Here is a 14,451-nt window from a genome sequence, read left to right as displayed (position 1 = left end):
ATATTAATTGACTATAGAGACATGGGTTTGTTTCTGGGGTCTCTACTATGTTCCATTGATTTATGTGTCTGTTCTTATGTCAGTACCAGATTTTATTATTTACAGTGGCCTTGTAATACATTTTGATATCAGGTATTGTGATCCCTCCTACCTTGTTCTTCTTTCTCAAAATTGCTGCAGCTACTCAAGGTCATTTATTATTCCATATAAATTTGTCCTATATCTGTGAAATGTGAATTTCACAGAACTGTATGGTACATTGGACATGGGGGATGGAAGTGAGTAAATACATTTTTAAAACTTGGGGTTAACATTTAACTGAATGGATTTCATCCACTTGACAGATACTGGTGAGGTAAGAAAGCACACTGCATTTATATGAATAAATAATTCACCTAGCTTCCTCAGTGTATGGTTTTTATTTTGAGTGGTAATTGATTTTGATTCACCATTTGCATGCAAGTGTATTGCAGTTGATGGGAAGAGATAGTTCAACTAAAATTAAAAGAGAATCCAAGTTCTTTATTGAAGGAAAGAGATGGCAGCCAGAAAATAATCCTCTAGGTAAGATTAAAAATACAAAATGATCTTAAAAAGTTTGAAATCAAATGGCTTTAACAGAAAAGATGAAAGGAATTAGTATAACTGTGAATACCCCAAAGAACAATGGAAGAAATGAGGTGACTGCAAAGTGATGGGATTGAGAGTGGGCAGGGGACTAAGTCCAAAAGTACATGCTGAACTCCAAATGGAAAGACAGACTGGAGAGAGGGAAATTTGCAAATGATAAAAATAACATCCACTGAGAAAAGGAATAGCATTTGTAAATTGTAGTGACTTCCACACTATAAAAGTCCTACAGAATGGATATAAAAATAGAAGAGTTGAAGACAGCAATTAAAACAATTACTGCTACACTCTACATCCAGATATATTCTACTGCTAGAAATAATTAACCACATTTTATCAAGAACAATATACCTGCAAATGATTTCAAAATCTGGCCTTGGAATATTTTGAATTCTGATATGCAAGTAAAGAGCTAAAAATGTGAAAGTTTACTCAGATGGCATGACAGTGCAGAGTCTTGGTAAGATTGTAAGACTTCTGTTCTCTGTCTCTAAAATTTTGCAAAAGTTAGTATGTGTAGCATATAATTAAATAGTGTTTCTCTTAGTCATGTACACAGATAGTCTTTCTAATTTTAAAATTCTTAATAAGTAAGGATAATGCAATACATGAGAACTGCCTAGAGTATCCAGTACCCAGGCTGGCAACAATATAAACCTTGACCTTCTAGAATCGCCTTCACCTCTAAACATCACCTTGACCTCTCAGCAGGAGTGTCTGCTCACAATAACAGCAACACAGAGCAGCAGAGAGCCATGGGGCAGAAACCTAGCACCACTGTTACAGCACTTAGCTACAGTACACATGACACCTGTCTCTGGACTTTTCAGAAACAGAAGCCAGATGATTACTTCTCTAAATCATTTGTTTCTGTCAGTCACAACCACAAAACTACTGACTGTGACATTATCTTCTGCCTTGCTGTGACTTCTGCCAAGGAGGCCCTTGGGAGAAGTTGAGGAAAATTTGTGAAAAGGGTGTTATTCTCTTCTTCCTCAGCACTGGGGCCCCTGTGACTCCATGTGTGACCTGGGAAGAGCATTCCAAACCCAAGTAAGTCACTAGCCACAGGTATCAGCTAAATCATGCCTCTTTCTGGAAAACAGCACACACCTGATGGCCTGTCTGTTTCTGCCAAGGAGGCTGCTTAATCCCAGAGATCTTCCTGCTGCATCCTTCCTCCAGCTGAGTCTTGATACAGAGCTGAATGCTCCCTCTGGACTCTGTCCCTGCTGGTTTGCTCATGGCCAGTGTGGGCCTTGTTTGAGTGCTTAGAAAATTTTTCTGCTGGAACTCCTCCTTTTATCAACCTGTGTCACTAAGCTCAACCCTGGGACACCCAACCTGCCCATTCCATTTCAGCCTGTCATACTCTGGACTTTAGGTACAGCTACATTACTTTTTTCTCTTCTATGATTTCTTAACTGTGTACCTGAGTCATGCCAGACTTGATGATCCTGGCCCCTGGGATTATGCCCTGATTGGTTCTTCAGGCACTGAGGTCTTGGAGCTTTCTACTAAGTCTTCAGTTATGGTGAAGCACAGGTTAACAGAGATCCCTTGCTCACTTTTTAAAGTGCAACAAACAATTTTTCACAATGCAGAACAGACTAGTCTTGACAGGGTTGCTCAGTTGGTTAGACTCAACCTGATACATTAAGGTCGTGGGTTCAATCTCCACTCAAGGCACATATAAAATGCAACCAGTGGATGCATAAATAAGCAAAACAATAAATTGACGTTTTTTTCATCTCTCCAAAATCTATAAATTTAAAAAATATCTTTAAATGCAGAACAGGTTGTGCGACAAACCTTTCAGATCAACCTACTATGATACCCTGGGCACCTATTCAATGTTCTCTTCCTTTGCCCACAAAATGTGTCTACTTCAGCCATGTGATAGGTAACTCAAGGGATAAAGTGGATTCAGCTACCATCTCATCATGCTTCAGGATTTAATTGCCACCCACAAATAAAGGATGAACAACTTTTACTACTTCAGAAGGAACAAAATTCTGCCATTGGGAACAAACATTTGATACCATTACCCTTTGATTATTTTGGGACTGTAACATCATTGGTGTATAAGGATATAAGGACTGTCTTCAAATATTAGAAAGACTTTTTATAAAACATTCATATTCTACTGGTGCTAAGGAATAGAACTAAAAAGATAAGTAAAAGCTTAGAGAAAAAATTTAGCTTAAGAAAAAGCCTTTGGAGCTTTAAGAACAAGCTCAAGCAGGACTATGTTCTATCAGTAAGTGATGACATTTCTGACACTTTGGTGTGCATCAGTGATTTAACTAGTACTGGGTCAAAGTCCCAGACTCAAAAAATATTTAAGCCTGGAAAAGTCATCTCTCTCTAGTCATAGCTCCAGGAAGTTTTCTGTGTTCATGCTTAGCTGGGCCATCATCTTGGCCACGTTGACAATCTAGAACTCCAGAGGACAGTGCATAGCCAAGCTATTTTTGGTTTCCAGGGGATCTATGCCCTGTCTGGGCAGTGGTTAACACCAAAAGTATTTACACTTATCTCTTCATGTTTCCCTCTAAACAACTGAAAAATATAGACAAGTTGGCTTTCTGACAAGTGAAGGCAACTTTGTTGAATCACAGAAGCTTTGTAATGGCTGAATGTTCTTCCTTGTATAGAGTCCTTATATTTGATTCTTGTGATGATTTCAATTTTTTTATGCAGCTTTTTATTTAAAAATTTTATTGCTTTTCAAGTAGAGTTGTCTGCATTTTCCCCCACCACTCCCTCCCACCACAGCCACCCCCACCTTCCTCCCCTGATTCCATCCTTCTTGGTTATGTCCATGTGTCCTTTATAGCTGTTTCTGATAACCCCTCCCCTCTTTTCCCCCATCACTCCCTCCCACCTCCTCTCTGGTTACTGTCATTGTTTTTAATTTCAATGTCTCTGGTTATATTTTGCTTGCTTGTTGGTTATGTTGATTAGGTTCCACTTAACGGTGAGATCATATGGTATTTGTTTTTTGCTGCCTGTCTTATTTCACTTAGTATAATGCTCTAAGATCCATCGATATGTTGCAAAGGGCAGGATCTCCATCTTTCTTTCTGCTGTGCAGTACTCCATATTGTAAATGAACCATAGATTTTTGATCCATTCATACACTGATTGGGCACCTAGGTTGCTTGTAGCATGTGTCTATTATAAATTGTGTTGTTGTGAACATTGCAGTGTACAGATTCTTTTGGATTGGTGTCTCAGGGTTCTTAGGATATAATCCCAGCAGTGCAATCGCCAGATCGAAAGGCAGTTCCATTTTTAATTTATTGAGGAAGTTCCATACTGTTTTCCACAGTCGCCGCACCAATTTTCATTCCCATCAACAGTGAACAGGGGTTCCCTTTTCTTTACAACCTCTTCAAGATTCGTTGTTTCTTGATTTGTTTATGATAGCCATTCTCACTGGTGTGAGATGGCATCTCATTGTGGTTTTAATTTGTATCTCTCTGATGGCTAGTGATGCTGAGCAACTTTTCATATGTATCTGGGTGCTCAGTATATTCTCCTTGGAGAAGTATCTGTTCAGGTCTTTTGCCCATTTTTAATTGGGTTATTTGTCTTTCTGGAGTGGACTCAAGTGAGTTATTTATATATTTTGGAGATCAAACCCTTGTCCAAAGTATCACTGGCAAATAAAATTTCCCATACAGTTGGTTCTCTTTTCATTTTAATGCTATTTTCTTTAGCTGAACACGAGCTTTTTATTTTGTTAAGATCCCATTTATTTTTTCATTGCTTTATGTCCCTTACTCTAGGGGACACATTGGTGAAAATATTGCTATGTGGAATACCTGAGATTTTCCTGCCTACATTTTCCTTTAAGACTTTTATGGTGTCATGACTTATATTTAAGTCTTTCACCACCTCGAATTTCTTTTTGTATATGGGGTAAGTTGATGAGCAAGTTTCATTTTGTTGCATGTACCTGTTCAGCTCTCCCCACACCAATTGTTGAAGAGTCTATTTTTACTCCATTTTGGGATTCTGCCCCCTTTGTCAAATATTAATTGACCACAGAGTATGAGGTTTATTTCTGGGCTCTCTATTCTGTTCCATTGGTCTATGTGTCTGTTCTTATGACAGTACCAGGTTTTGGCCTTGTTATACACTTTGGTATCAAGTATTGTGATCCCTCCAGCTTTGTTGTTATTTCTCAAAGTTTCTGCAGCTTTTTAGGATCATTTATGATTCCATACAAATTTCTGAAATGTTTGTTCTATATCCGTGAAATATGTCATGGGCACTTTAACAGGGATTGCATTGAACCTATAAATGCTTTGGGTAATATAGACTTTTTGATGATGTTAATTCTTCCAATCCATGAGTATGGTACATGCTTCCCCTTCTTTGTTTCATCCTTATTTTCTTTCCTCAGTGTTGTGTAGTTTTCAGAGTACAGGTCTTTTACCTTCTTGGTTAGGTTTATTCCTAGGTATTTTATTTTTCTTTTTGCTGTATTGAATGAAATTTTTTTGTGTGATTTCTCTTTCTGATGTTTCATTGTTTGTATACAAAATGCCTTTGACTTCTGAGTATTGACTTTGTATCCAGCTGTTTTGTCAAATTCATTCATTAGGTTGAGTAGTTTTTTGGTGGAGTCTGTAGAATTTTCTATGTACACTATCATTTTATCTACAAACAATAACAGTTTTGCGGACTTCTGCCAAGATGGAGGCATAGGTGGATGTGCCGTGCCTTCTCACACAACCAAGTTTAGAGACAACTAAATATTAGCAACAGAAAACACAGCCAGAACACGGAAAATTAAACTTTTTAGAAGTCCGTTAACAACAAATTCTTCAGCCTGACCGCTAAGGGGAGAAACCAGCAGCTGGTGAAACGGGGTTGCACAGGAAAACTCGGTCGGGCGGACTCAGGCACGCCAAATCCATATGCGCGGAATCCAGGCGCAGGTTTGGACCTAGTGAGCGATTGAGCGAGCGACCAGGCCAGTGACCTCGGGGGAGACAGCGGGGAGCGGTGCTGCGTGTTGACTGTGGTCGCGCATTTGTGCGTGGGTGGACAGGCAAGGAAGTGGGCGGTTGGACCTGAGCCCGGTGGGTCCCCGCGGCAAGCGGCAGTGGAGGACACCGCCATTTCCCTGCTCTGACCCCACCTCCACATACAGCGACTCTGAGTGGCCTGGCCCAGGTGAACCACCTAATGCGCTGATCCTCGCCTAGCTGTGAGAAACAGCAGAGGGGGTCGCCATTTCCCTGCTCTGACCACGCCCCCACATACAGCGTCACAACCCAGCGACCTGGGAATCCAAGGCTCCGCTCCTCACACTTAAAGGGCCAGAACAGACCAAAAATGTCGCAAGAATATCTCAAAGCCCCAGAGCCCATAGATCTAAGTGATGAAGAAATAGCAAAACTCTCAGATGCACAGTTTAAAACACTGGTCATCAGGATCCTCACAGAACTGGTTGATTATAGCCACAAATTAGACAAACATATGAAGGCGAAACTAATCGAAATGAATGGAATTGCACAGGACACCAATAGCAATGAAAAGGAAACTGGGAATCAAATCAATGGAGTGGACAAGAAGAAAGCAAATAATGGCCAAACAGAAAAGAGTCAAGAAGCAAGAATTCAAAGAAATGAGGAGAGTCTTAGGAACCTCCAGGACATCTTTAAATGCTCCAACATCCGAATTATAGGGGTACCAGAAGGGGGAAAGGCACAGCCACCAGTGGAAAACTTATTTGAACAAATAATAAAGGAGAATTTCCCCAATCTGGCAAAGGAAATAGACTTCCAGGAAATCCAGGAAGCTCAGAGAGTCCCAAAGAAGTTGGACCCAAGAAAGAACATACCAAGGCACATCATAATTACATTAGCCAAAATTAAAATGAAGGAGAGAATCCTAGAAGCAGCAAGAGCTAAGGGGACAGTCACCTACAAAGGAGTCCCCATCAGACTGTCAGCTGATTTCTCAAAAGAGACCTTACAGGCAAGAAGGGGCTGGAAAGAGGTATTCCAAGTCATGAAATCCAAAGACCTACAACCAAGATTGCTCTATCCAGCAAAACTTTCATTTAGAATGGAAGGACAGATAAGGTGCTTCTCAGATAAGATCAAATTCAAGGAGTTCATCATCACCAATCCCTTATTATATGAAATGTTAAAGGGACTTACCTAAGAAAAAGAAGTTAAAGAAACATGAACAGTGAAAGGACAACAAACTCACAGTTATTAACAACCACACCTAAAACAAAAGCAAACTAAAAGGACAGCTAGATCAGGAGTGGAAACATAGAAATGAAGATCTCAAGGAGGGTTAGCAACAGGGGAGTGGGAGGAGGAGAAGGGGGGGAGAAGGTACAGAAAATAAGTAGCATAGACAGTAGATAGAAAATAGATGGGGGGGGCAAGAATAGCATGGGAAATATAGAATCTAAAGGACTTGAGACACATGATCATAAACTAAATGGGGGGTAATGGTGGGGATGGGGGGGTAGGGTGGAGGGGAATGAAAGGGGGAATAGAACAACTGTAACAGCATAATCAATAAAAAAATTTAAAAAAAAAGAAAAAAAAAAGAAACTGAAGCCAAGAATGGAAGAAGTACAATGGAAAAAAAAAAAAAACAGTTTTGCTTCCTCCTTTCTAATTTGGATGTCTTTTATTTCTTTCTCTTGTCTGATTGCTGTGGCTAGAACTTCCAATAGTATGTTCAATAGAAGTGGTGAAAGCCAACATCCTTGTCTTGTTCTTGACCTCAGTTGGAGAGCTTTTAGGTTTTGCCCATTGAATTATTTTGGCTATAGTCCTCTCCTATATGGCTTTTATTATTCTGAGGAATGCTCCCTCTATTCCCACTTTGCTGAGTGCTTTTGTCATAAATGGGTGCTGTACTTTATCAAATTATTTTCTGCATCTATTGATATGATCATGTAATTTTTGTCTTGTGTTTATGTGATGTAGTTGCCATAACAACTTGCCACAAATGAAGAGGATTGAAAAGAAAAGGAATTTATTCTCTGACAGTTTTGGAGGCCAGAAGCCTGAACTCAAGGTATAGGCTGGGCAGCCATGCTCCCAGACTGTTGCACAGTCTCACCAGCAGTGAGAGAGCTCCAGAGGAGAATCTCTCCCAACTCTTCCAGCTTTTTCACATGGCTTCCCCTACTCTTTGTATTTTCCTCTTCTGTCATTTGATTCAGGGCTCACATGGTCACTTCAGGATGATCTCATCTCTAGACCCTCAAGTAAGTCTCCAAAGACCCTTTTTCCATACAAGCTCACATTCATAGGTTTTGAGTAGACATGTTTGGGAGGGCTTCAGTTCAACAAGAGCTAATTGTATAAATTTCTTTCTATTGCATATTTTAATAAGTATCTTTAGAAATATGCATAAATATTTATACTAGTTATTATAAATGTTAAGCTGATAAAAATATAGTGGCCTAAATAAGGTAGAAACTTACTTCTCTATCATCTTCTAGTCTGGCCAGGATAGGCTGATAGAATGGCTCTGCTCCATTAGGTCATTAAAGGTCCCTGGTACCTTTAATGTGTTAGTTAGCCCAGGAAGGAGGGAGAAAGTAAAGAGCAAGGCATTTCCTTTTAAGAAAGTGAAACTAGAGTTGCCCACATCACTTTTGCTCTGAGCTGCAAGTGAGACTGGCCAATAGCATTTCCAGCTGCTGGTCATGTATCCAGCTGTCACTCTATCTCTACGGAGGACAGAGGAATGGAGTAAGCAATGAACAGCATGAAACAACTTTTAAAACTTTTCACTCTCCTAATCATATATTTTTTAAGTTGAACACATCACTAGTGAAGCCAACACATTATTCATTTAAATCACAGCATTTACTGTCTTCATTCATAACCTGGAAAATATATATTACTTTCTACATTTTTTAAATTGCTAATTGTGATAGACATTAATTATCTTAAAGGAATAAATTATTTTCTACAGTTTGAAAGCCATTGTTAAACACTGTCATAGTCATTGTTATTTTCTTATAACTATATTTAAAATCTATTATAAAACATGTGTCTTGAGTGACTGATCTTCTCATTTCCATGAGGAAGTATTTATCTTCATTCCATGCTTTTTACCCCTTTATTCCTCCATGTGGTGATGGAATAAAATACCTGGTAAGGTGGGTGACAGACAATGGCTTTGGGCAGTGTGCCTGCCTTACAGACTCAAACTTTCCCTATGGTGAGCTGTTCAAAGGGCTAAACTGGCAGCAAGTGTCTTTGACTCTCATTTTAAGACTTTTTCCATCAAACCTATCAGTAATAAAGTTTTGATCTTCATTCCCCTGACTCATGTGTCTCCCTCAATTAGTTCAGGGCTTAGGTGATTAGAAGAAGGAGTTACTTACTAATCCACTCTAACCGCACTAGTGACCAAGTGAATCAGAAAAGTTCCTGAAGGGCTACAGCCAAAGACTATGATTAATGTGTAGTTAAAGAAAGGGCAACATTTCTGTCCAAGGGAGGAATTTATTTTCAGTTTAGACCCAAACTGAAAGTCACTCTTCTGGTCAAAAGGATCAAAATATATTTACTTACTGAATCCCCATACTACCCCTTCCCCATCACCCTAGGAGCAGGACACAGAGGTTGTAGCCCAGTGCAAGAGTCACAGAAGGTTAATGAGCTCCAAAAGCAACACAAACTAGTGCCTTGTACATACTTAGCAGTGAGGACTAAAGAAAGCAACCTTCTCAGAAATGCCATTGGCAGATATTACATTGATGGAAAAAAAGTTGCAAAAAGATAAAGGGTTTGTACAAGAAGCTGACCATCTCGACAGCCGTGCAAAAGGAGAGAACAGCACAAAACACAAGAAGAGGGTCAGCAGAATCTGGACACCTTAAGAAGAACAACATTAAAGAGAGAATAGGAAAAAAAATTCCTGAGGCACACATTGCTAAGAACTCAATGGTTGGTGGAGAACCTGGAAATTAAATTAAAACCTTACCATCCATTATTATGCATTCAATATAATTAGGGTCATGTGACTCATACATACTTCACTTTTCATTCTGTGATTTCAGACAGCCTCAATTTATCCTTCATGGTTGGAGGCACCTCCTGCAGTTATTTAGAGTCTACTGAGTTTGAAAAGATAGCTGTAGCTAAGGTTCTGATACACAGTTGGGCACAGTGGGTAAACAGCACTCCTAGAGGATTCTGCCTTAGGAAGACTTGATCCTTTATCAGTGGGCTTCATGTCATGCATCTTTAGGTGTAACTGCTGAATGACCATGGCCAAACCATCTCTACTTTAGGTGCAAAGGCCTAACACTGGCAAGAAAGTGATCTGAAACTTTGTGAATTTGTTGAAATCATTTTAAAGATTTTGGTGGCATAAGATTTTTTTTTTAAAACAAATATTATAGTGTTTCATATACACCATAAAATGTAATTTTGACATCCTGATATTTCTTCTTTCCCTCATTCTTCATATTCCATTGTTGCACATAATCTTGATCAAGCCTAAAGACATTCTCAAGTCTATTTCATCTTTCCATGAATAGGTTGAGACCCACTAACTTTGTCTTTTGCACATGTGACATAATCTAGTAATGTTTCCCGCCCCCCTCCAGGTTCTCCTCATAGCTGGCAAGAAACTTTCTAAATCCAAATTTGATTCTTTCTCAAGCTATAAAAATTCCAGGTACTCCCAATTGACTATAGCAGTGATGTTCAACTGGTGTGCCACAAGAATTTTAAAAATATCCTACTCATCTATTTAGTCAGGGGCACTGACCTCTTTTCCCTGCATTGTCAAATTTAAAAAATGACAACAGCCAACACAATAGCTATCTGAGGTGAATGAATCAAAATTATATCTATTTTTTGTCAGATCATCAGGAAATGTATTCTTTGGTGTGTTGCAGAATTTTTGGAATTCATTTATGTGTGCTATGAGATGAAAAAGGTTAAAAATTGCTGGACTTTAGGATAAAATCTAAACTTTGGGGAAGTGGTTCTGAAAGTGCGGTCCCAAGACCAGCTAAATCAGCATCACTTAGGGAATTTTTAAAAACTGTAAAAATTCTTGCCTTTCTCCACCCCAACCTGCAGAATCCAAACCTCTGGACATGGGGCCCAGTGATCTGTGTTTATAAAAGCCCTCCAGGGGACTTTTATGTGCTCAAGTTTAAAGACCACTTCTTTTTTTTTAATTTATTTTTTAATTGATTATGCCATTACAGTTGTTCTGTTCCCCCCTTCATTCCCCTCTACCTTACCCCCCAGTCCCCACCATTACCCCCCTTTAGTTTATGACCATGTGTCTCAAGTTCTTTAGATTCTATATTTCCCATACTATTCTTGCCCCCCCCCATCTATTTTCTATCTATTGTCTATGCTACTTGTTTTCTGTACCTTCTCCCCGCTTCTCCTCCCACTCCCCTGTTGCTAACCCTCCTTGAGATCTTCATTTCTATGTTTCCACTCCTGATCTAGCTGTCCTTTTAGTTTGCTTTTGTTTTAGGTGTGGTTGTTAATAACTGTGAGTTTGCTGTCCTTTCACTGTTCATGTTTTTTTAACTTCTTTTTCTTAGGTAAATCCCTTTAACATTTCATATAATAAGGGATTGGTGATGATGAACTTCTTGAATTTGATCTTATCTGAGAAGCACTTTCTCTGTCCTTCCATTCTATATGAAAGTTTTGCTGGATAGAGTAATCTTGGTTGTAGGTCTTTGGATTTCATGACTTGGAATACCTCTTTCCAGCCCCTTCTTGCCTGTAAGGTCTCTTTTGAGAAATCCGCTGACAGTCTGATGGGAAGTCCTTTGTAGGTGACTGTCCCCTTATCTCTTGCTACTTCTAGGATTTTCTCCTTCATTTTAATATTGACCACTTCTTGAGGATAACACAATGACCATGAGATCTGCCTTGTGTCTGCCTTCAGATTTCATCGCCATTTCCCAAACACAGTGTCCTTTCATACGTCTGTGCTTTGTCACTTCCTTTGTCACTTCCGAAATGCTATACTGCTCCTCCATGATCAACTCCTATAAGATACTTTAAATCCTTCTGCAATGAGCAGGGTATAAATAAGTATATATTCATTATTCAACATCCAGCTCAAATATTGCTGCGCTGCAAAATTTAAAACTTTCTGACTCCTAGGTAGTTATTCCTTCCTCTATGCTGTCATAGGATGTAATACATGTTTATATATTATAACATGTATTGTACTATGTATTACAACATGTATCACATTTATGTAATACATTTATGTATTACAACATGTGCTATGTTGTTTATGCTTCTCACACTGGAACATGAATCCTTGAGGGCAAAGTCTCACCCTCAGTGTGTATTTTAAAATGATGGGATCACAGATGCCTTCACTAATTATAGAAGAGTAACTGTCTTATTTGGTGGTTGAGTAGACAACTTGTCTACTCTTCCTGTGCTTTTCTTAACTCTTTTCTTTTGACTGAAGATGAATCCTCTTTCCTAGGGAGGTGTCCTGCTTCTTCCTGTTCAACTGAGAACACAGATTTGAGAGGGACTAACATGAAGATACAAGGGGAAGAATGTCAGCCAAATGGGTCACTCTATACCAGCGATGAACAGAGTGTGGCCTTTCTCCCTAATTCATACCCAATGACTGACACAAATAGTCTTGGCATAAATCCAATTTTTAAAAATGTTCACTAGTTATATATTTTATTTCAGTCTTAATTTATGAGAAGAGTTGAAAAGCTATACATACTTAATACTACTGAATGACATATGATTATGTGTGCCTAAAAAAGATTTATTCTGTGGAAATAATATCAGTTTTTCATTGACAGTATTTAAATTTTTCTTTTTCTTACTTTCTAAACAAAAATTTAAAGAGGATAATCTATACTCATTCTCTCCCTAATATCCTATATGGTGTTAACTGATATGGTGGCTAGACTGAGCAGCACTATGTGCACAGCAACTGGTACAGTAACAGAATTACAATAACTGCAAGGTTTGGCATTTTCACAGAGTTTTATAATTGAACCCTGAGATACTATTTTCTACAGAGTTGAAAATACTTTAAACTGATAACACAAATCTTTTGACAATTCTGGACTGGAAGTTATACTTACAGAGGCAGCCTATAATTCTCCTTAATTATATAAATGATTACTTAACTGATATGAGTAGATGCCTCCCCCATTTCCACTAGACCTTATCTGCCATCTGCATCAAGACCTTCTTCTGGGTCAGACATGTAAAGAAGAGCAGTGAAGAAGAGGAAGACTGGAAACATGCTAGAAAGATGTGTATTGATGAGATTAGAGCAATTCCCACCACAACTAACGCTACACAGAAAGAGCTGGGGGAGATTGGTTAAACTCACAATTAGCTCAGGGTATTGAGAGAGACTTCAGTTCCAAGTGTCTAGTTACATATAATTCAGCAACAGAACTAAGAGCAGTCTTTGGAAATAGCCACCCCATTGGAATCATCTATCTCCCTCCCTTTGCCATCAAATCATGTGGCACCACTCTGATGCACCCATCACACTGCTTCATAATGGAGTTATTGTTCCCTTCTTCACAATTAACTATTATTTCTACTTGTTAAATGTAACTTTCACAAGTCTGTGAAAAAACTAAATTGGAGTGGGACAAAACTGGAAAGGTCCCATTATAATTTGTATTGCCCTGACCAGAGCTCCCAGTCCAGGAGAGCTAAGTAGTATCTTGTGTTGGAGCGGCACTGTTTGGATTAGGGTGAGCCCCTTACCTGAGTGAATCAACCTTGGGCCAGTTTGATGCTCAGGATTGGCTTCAAGCAAAAGGCTCTTGCAACTGGATTGTCCTCCTACCCAATGTGGATTACAGGATAAAAAAAAATCAATTGCCAGTTGATAGTGTGACAACAGATCAAAGGTAAGGAACAGAGATACAATTGAAAAGAAATGAGACCAGCTTGTCTTTCAAGGTCCCTAGGTTCTTAACAGCTACTCATATACACATGAATACTGGTGTTTCACCCTTTTAATCAAGGTGGTCTACAGGTCTCTCTATCTTGTATGCAAATAGTCTAATGAACACTCCGGTATCCCTAAGGTTTCATTCTTCTTTTCTCATCCACTTCGGTCAGAAGTGACAAAGATCTGCTCTGGTGACAAATAAAACCCTTAAATCTCAGCTGCTTAAAACAGCCAAGGTTTATATTCTCACTCATGGGTAGTGGGGATTTATTGGACATCATCCCCCCTCCAAGACCCAGACTGATAGGGTATGGTGGAACACTGTCAATTTCCATGGCAAAGAGAGAGTTCTGGAAGATTGTGCATCAGCGACTTAATGCAGTGCTCACAGTTCCTGAGCATAACGTGCTGTGCAGCTCATCCTGAATGAATGGGACTCAACTTGAATGAAAACCGGACTCGTGGCGCCTCTACCATCAAGGCTTCCACTGATGCCTATACATCAACATCACACTTTCCCAGGCATGCCCCATCACTCACGTTTTCAAAAGCATACTAAAATGCTGCTGTGGAACTGCACAAGACATTTCACATCTCTCTCATGTGCCACATCTTAACTCTTTACCTGTCCCATAAACTGTGTTCCCAGTACCTGCCCCTACCTGGAATAAGAAACCCAGGCATTATGCTTTTTTATTTTTTGTTGAATTTATTGGGGTGACATTGGTTAGTAAATTCACATAGGTTTCAGGTGTGCATTTCTATAATCTATATATTGTATTGTGTGTTCATCACCCTAAGTCATGTCTCTTTCCATCACCATTTATTCCTCCTTTACCCTCTTTTACCTCCCCCCACCTCCCTTTCCCTCTG

General features: G+C 39.2%; 1 protein-coding gene across 1 annotated transcript in view; it reads left to right on the top strand.

Moving 5' to 3' along the window:
* Positions 1 to 14,451, top strand: part of CUNH8orf88 (chromosome unknown C8orf88 homolog) — a 192,101-nt gene that overhangs the window by 176,955 nt on the left and 695 nt on the right. The gene's annotated exons all lie outside the window — the stretch shown is intronic.

Source organism: Artibeus jamaicensis, unplaced genomic scaffold (genome assembly GCF_021234435.1).
Source record: "Artibeus jamaicensis isolate MK-2021 breed Jamaican fruit bat unplaced genomic scaffold, CSHL_Jam_final contig_386, whole genome shotgun sequence".
NCBI lineage: Eukaryota > Metazoa > Chordata > Mammalia > Chiroptera > Phyllostomidae > Artibeus > Artibeus jamaicensis.
Note: the sequence above shows the minus strand (reverse complement) of the source record. Positions and strands in the feature narration are given on the sequence as shown.